Raw genomic sequence first — 6614 nt, forward strand, 5'->3', positions numbered from 1 at the left:
TCAGTAGAACTCACATCTTACTCTTTGCTTCCCACAGTGTATGACAGGCGTAGCCAATATGGTGTTATCCAGATGTTGCAGGACTACAACTCCCATCCTCCCTGGACATTGGCCTAATTGACTGGGGGTGGTGGCGACTTGAGCCCAACAACATCTGAGAGCACCATTTTGGTTATCCTAGGGTGTATGTTCTCTCTCGCTTGTCTATATCCCCAGTTTTATGTGACTTCTTCTGTTGCCCTTTTTATATAGAGCAGATCTTTCTGCACATCCATGTTTCTGCATCGCAAAGCAATATTTTCTTCTGGCACTACTACAGGCCTGTCTCTTCCCCTATTTTTGTTATCTCCCTTCTGCTCTATTTTATCACACCCACATAATTCCCAACATCTCCCATCAACTATCCCCTCTTTCTTTCCCAGACTAAGCCTCCTGTTGTGTATCGTGCTCTAGGAGGCTTAGTTTGGTCAGAGTTAACACTAAATACATTACTTCTGGTAAATGAGTCACCATAGCTGCTAGTGGGCCATGAAAAATTGTGTCCCAGGCTTTTTAGACTTGTCTACCCATGAAACCAAAGGGGCACATTGGTTGTCAGATGTGAGGTTCCCCCCCCAGCTCTCCTGCTCCACTATTACCGTACTTCCTTAGCTTTTTCCCCTTTAACAAGTAATATCAATTCATTCTACAAAGGTTAATCTGCTGTTCTGAATTACTATGTTCTTCTGCTGAAAGAAAGTTTATATTTGACTCTGGCTTTTAACCTCTGTTGTATGCCATCCTGAGAGTTTTGCTTGAAGAGGCCTGCAAACCCTCCCAGTTTTTAAGTACACATTCATATGTACCTGCCTTCCCTTGCATTGTTCTCAAGTATCTTACTTCTTTAGCAAAAAATATTTATCACTTTTAGATTGTTTGAATTGTCTGGAGAAACAACAATTGGAATTTTATAATGCTTTTAATGAAATACCTCCCTGAGGTTCCTAGAATAGGCGATACTCTGTCCTGCGGGGTAAGTGGAGAAATCGGACTGTTGCTGGAACAAATGCACATTTGTTTGCACATGGAGATAGTCAAGATAAGCTTGCTAATGTACCATATGTTGTCACCAGCTGGAATTCAGTCAACACTTTGTTAGATTTTGGCTTAAGTGTGTTGCATAGCCAGGCTTACAGAACCCAACAGGCCCTGTCAGTGACTGGAGGCCCTTAGTATGTGGACTGCAATCCTGAAAGTGAACTCCAACAGTTGTCTTGGGAGGGAGGAGAGACAGATTTGTTCCAGCCCCCCCCCCGGAGTTGTCTTGTAATAACAAGGGTTTTTCTCAGTCAGTTGTCACTGTCCTCAGATACCACTTGCAGGAAATTTCATCTGTGATAGCATCTAATCTTGCAGTGTTTGCTTGGAAACCAGTCGATGAAACCAAAATAAAAGTTTTCAAAGAAAACTGAGAGAAACTGCTGGAGAGCAGCTGAAGGGAAAGATACTATGAATTCCTGATCTAGGACATGGTCTGGAATTTTGCCCATTACTAAACTTTATAATCCAGATTCTCATGGGAGGCAAACATGCACAGATGATAGTGAGTATGAAATGCAATAGTCCATTATCACAAGACACAAAACCAAAAATGCCCATTGTAAAACATATTCATACATAGTGATAAATGGGTAGTGATATTTATTTACCTCTTCAACAAAAAGGCAGTTAATAGAATTTAAAAATTCACAAATGGTTGTGTAATAACGTTATATTACTAGCCTACCTACATAGTGGAGTGTTTTCAAACTATGGAATGATTGTGATCCTTTTGCAAAATATGTATCTTTACAGGGAAACAATTACATTTAGATTGTGAAATTAGTAAAAGTGCCTTATCACAAAATAGTAAGATATTTTATAAAAGAAAAGTAAGTAATAGTTAATGGACTTATTCTGTTTTGACTCTGAGAGAAGCAGGTTTTGCTGCCTCTGCATGCTTTTTGAAATTGAAATAGAGTGTCAGGAGTTTAGAAACCTTATCTTCAGCAGTGTGGAGTAATCAGTGAATAGCAACCATATTCTCCTGAAACAACAAGGATATCATGTAGCACTTTTGTACAGATAATGTGAACGTTTGGATTGGGAAGTGTGCGCAGGGGATACCAAAGTTCAACAGCTAATTAAAGCGTTATCATTTGACAAGTAACATAACTGGATGGATGAAGTCATGGCATCTAGGGAAAAGCTTGTCAGGAACTAAATGATGTAGCAGTGTATGGCTGCTATCCTCAAACACGTTGGGATGGAGAATTTGGATCTGAGCCATTTTAGCTCTAGTGGTTTCAATCAGACAACATTATAACAAATGCAATGGCTCTATCTTAACTGGTTTATGTTCATATGTTACATGGGTGCAGCAATATTCCCAGCAACATAAAATGACAATAATAGTACATACTAAATTTGCTCCCAGTCTAAAATTTGCTCCCTAATCCAATTCAATCCTGTAAGCTTCCTGTCATGGCCAGTTGGAGTTTGATCATGAAGATATATTTCATAAAATCACTCCAGTTCATGCAAGTGGGGGATTCTTACAAGTGGGGGAGGCCCACAAACAAATGGAGCTCTCCCATCAATAAAAACTTCTCCTTTCATTGTAATAGAAAGAGCCAATCAGCACACACATTTCTGTGCACATAGGAATCATACCTCTGCTTTGCATTTAATGGGGAAGACTATGGTATGTACAAGAGATTCATTGTTGCATTTATGTATACATAGGATATAGGTGCCTAATATAAATTTAGTTTATATGTGTGTGTTAACTTTTCTTTAAACAAAGCTAATACTAGCTAAGCATTTTTCTCTCTGGTTATCTGACATGTCTCCAAATAGTCTGGTGGAAAATATAAGAGGGTGCCCAATAATTTGTAACGTATTGTTTTATAGCAAAAGGGACTGTTTTTAATAGTGCACAAGTGGCATATAGTCTCATGAGATGCGCAGATACCACTAGTTGTGGATTAATGACTACCATTTTCTAGGGTCATTAGAGAGAATGTTTTTTATTTCACTGCACGTTGTCTCGTGCTGTTGTGCATTTTCTCATTATGCTGTACCCACTCTGTGGACAAGTATTTGGATGGATATTATCTAAGATTGTTGTTCTTGGGTGATTAAGGCGAAGGTCCGTAGCTTACAGCTGTTCATTGGCTATCTACAAAGCAATAATGAGAGGAGGAATCACCATTACAGTGGTACCTCAGGTTACATACGCTTCAGGTTACAGACTCCGCTAACCCAGAAATATTACCTTGGGTTAAGAACTTTGCTTCAGGATGAGAACAGAAATTGTGCTCTGGCGGTGCAGCGGCAGCAGGAGGCCCCATTAGCTAAAGTGGTGCTTCAGGTTAAGAACAGTTTCAGGTTAAGTACGGGCCTCCAGAACGAATTAAATACTTAACCTGAGGTACCACTTTATAACAGTTTCAGTTTATTTGGTGTGCAGATTGTAAACATCACATACAGTAAAGGGTTATCAAGACACACATAGCAGAGAGAGAAAATTGATGCTGTCCTAAGTAAGAGGACTTTGGCACTCACGTGAGAAATTACAAAGACAAAATTATCAATGCTGCTGGGGACAAATTTTCACTTATTTAAACTGAGGACTATAAACTGTAAAATAGAGAAACACCTGGGATCCTCTTTCTTCCATTTTCCAGAGTAGCCTCAAAGAGCTGGAGATTCATAAGTGATTGATATTATAATTCTGCTATAAGTAAACGATGGAAAAGTATAAACAAATCAAACCTATATGACTGTGTACAATCTACATTATTAAAATGAGTGGCAAAATACGAGGTAGTGTTCATAACATTTACATTATTTTAAATACCTTATTGTCAGCTTGAAGTCATTTAGCAATACTTTCCAGTAAATGCAAAGATCTCAGGTGGGAAGCAAGCTACTTCAAGTATTCTGATTTGCAAGGATTTCCATCCTATAATGCAGTATACTAAACAAATCTACTACACTACAGTATTTGATTTACTGTAAAACCCATCATAGTCAATTAGTTTTAATTAATGCAAATAGGAACAACAATAAGGGCTCTATCAAATGTACCTACCAGTGGGTGTTTTTTTTAAAAAGGGGGAGTTTAGGCTAATATATCAGCAAATGAGGAGCTATAAACATGATTAATAAGCACATTAGACTTTTCTTATCACAGTTTGTTGGCAGTTTTTATCCGGTCACAGCTGAAATTCCATAGAGTTCTTTCTCCTTTTGTATAAAATACAGATTATGTGGAGACAGCCGTCTGAGCAACTGGGGTTTCATCTTGCATGACCATTAATTTATTATTGCTACTTCAGTATTTCTTATCTATATCAGCCGAGCAATGTAGAACTGTATTTTGGTCATTTTCCAATAAGAAAACAGACTCATATGATGATGGCACCTCTGTCTCTTATATAGGAAGCGAGATTAGCAGTTCATGAGTTCATCTTGAAAGTGGTATACTCAGGCTTTGACTCTGTACTGTAATAAATGTGTGCCCATGTGCTTTAAAGGGACGACCTGACATCTCACAGATGACTATTGCTCCATTAATTATTATTTTAGAAGGCTGGCATTTGTGCAAATGTAAAAAATGTAATAATAAATTACAAGTGAGGCCATGCAACAAAATGTTACAGTTCTGAGTGTTTCTGGTCAGAGATCCAGTTGCTCCATTCTCCTCCTCTTCCCTCATGGTTTTCCTTCCCCCACATTCAACATTCTGTGCCCAAAGAGCATGCTGAGTCCTCATTGGCTGGTTTTATATCTTGCAGGGGGGAGTAGAAGTAGGTGAACAAACATGTGCCCAATCCCATATACATAACAATATTTGGTTTTTCCATTGATTTCCATGGGCAGCACTTTCTTCTGTCGCTAGAGACAATAAAAAAACATATATGCAAACATACACATACTTGCTTGTCCTCCCTCTTGCTTTGAAGCCTATTATTATTATTATTATTATTATTATTATTAACCTCTCTGAGCTTTAGCCTGCCTAACCTTTCCCCTGCAACTGTTGGCTACTCTTGTATACTCTTCCTTCATGGCTTCTCCTTTCTTCCATTTCTCATACAATGGTACCTCGGGTTACATACGCTTCAGGTTACAGACTCTGCTAACCCAGAAATATTACCTCGGGTTAAGAACTTTGCTTCAGGATGAGAACAGAAATTGTGCAGCGGTGGCACAGAGGCAGCAGGAGGCCCCATTAGCTAAAGTGGTGCTTCAGGTTAAGAACAGTTTCAGGTTAAGAACGGACCTCCGGAATGAATTAAGTACTTAACCCGAGGTACCACTGTATATTCTTTTCTCTACCCACTTTCTTCACAACATGCAGAATTTTGCCCACTTCTGCAATCTCACCTCTTACTTGCCTGGCCTCAAAATTTAAAAAGCCCCAAATGCTGCAACCTTTCCCCATAGGGGCGTTGCTCCACCCCCTATATAATTTTGTTTGCCCTGGTCTAGTTTCACCCTCAGATGTTTTATCTGAAAGACTTTTAAACAGAAGTATAATAAATATATATATCACTTTCCAAGTGTGAACTGCAACTTAAGCGACTACTTTGAGGAAGAATGCTAATTTTTTGGGAGGAGGAAACCTGGTTTTCCACACACGTGGTATAATTCCAGTAAAATCACATTAAAAACCATGGAGTCAGATAAAGCAGTTGCTATAGTCTGTAGTTTGTGCTGCCAATTTTCACAGTCTGTCATATAATTACAATTGTCAAGATAACTATCATATCATGAAGATGATAAGTGCTATAAATTATGCACTTTTCTTATGTATTACTATATACAATATCCCTATCACATCATGTGAGCATCCTAAGCCTTGTCCATTCAAGGGCATGAACGTCACCAGGGCACTTGGATCATGAACTTCACCACATGAACTTGTGGACAAGACAGTGTTGCCCCCCCTCCTCTAAGCGCCCCCCGAAGAAAACAGAATTAAGGTATCCTATATCAGAGAGATGGAGATGGATAACTCAGTCCATTTAATCCTATGGACAGAAGCTGGGTGTGGCTGCACATAGCAAAAGAGGCTGGTTGTTGTATTGAAAGGACTTTCTTACTTCTTAGAGCAGCCTTGCACAACTTGCGACCTCTCAAACTGGACACAGCCCACCAGGACTTCATAAGCTTCTTGGTTTTGTTGCCTGTCTGATCTACAAAGCCAGGAAGAGTCATAAAGTACATTGAAGGCTTATAGTACACAACTGCTAGGCAGTGTTTGGTTAGGTGGGTCACAGTTTGTGCAGGGCGGGCTTAGAATTTGGCTAGTAACTGCCAAGGTAGATTCTATGTGTTCTGTTTTGACTTTTGAAAATGTGAGCAGTACCAGAAATACTGGAAGCCTTTGCCAGTTAACATGACAGTAGGGGTTTTTTCCTAACAATTTTCAGGAAATTGGGTACAAAAAATGGAGGTGACATTATGAGCAACACACGTAGGACTTTGTGTGCCAACCAGCACAAAACAAGTGATGCTGTGGTAACCAACATATGCCAACATAGTCTAACTGTGTTAGTGGAGTCACGCAAACCACTTTATCATGG

The 6614-nt window shown here is 39.3% G+C and overlaps 1 long non-coding RNA gene across 1 annotated transcript; it reads right to left on the bottom strand.

Annotated features, from left to right (window-relative positions):
- Nucleotides 1-2862: 2862 nt before the first annotated feature.
- LOC128411623 (uncharacterized) lies at nt 2863-6322 on the bottom strand. The gene is made up of 3 exons (XR_008329851.1): nt 6132-6322; nt 3680-3757; nt 2863-3199 (listed from the first exon to the last, which is right to left on the bottom strand). It is a non-coding gene; the product is annotated as an uncharacterized LOC128411623 (long non-coding RNA).
- Nucleotides 6323-6614: the final 292 nt, after the last annotated feature.

This window comes from Podarcis raffonei, chromosome 3, assembly GCF_027172205.1.
Source record: "Podarcis raffonei isolate rPodRaf1 chromosome 3, rPodRaf1.pri, whole genome shotgun sequence".
NCBI lineage: Eukaryota > Metazoa > Chordata > Lepidosauria > Squamata > Lacertidae > Podarcis > Podarcis raffonei.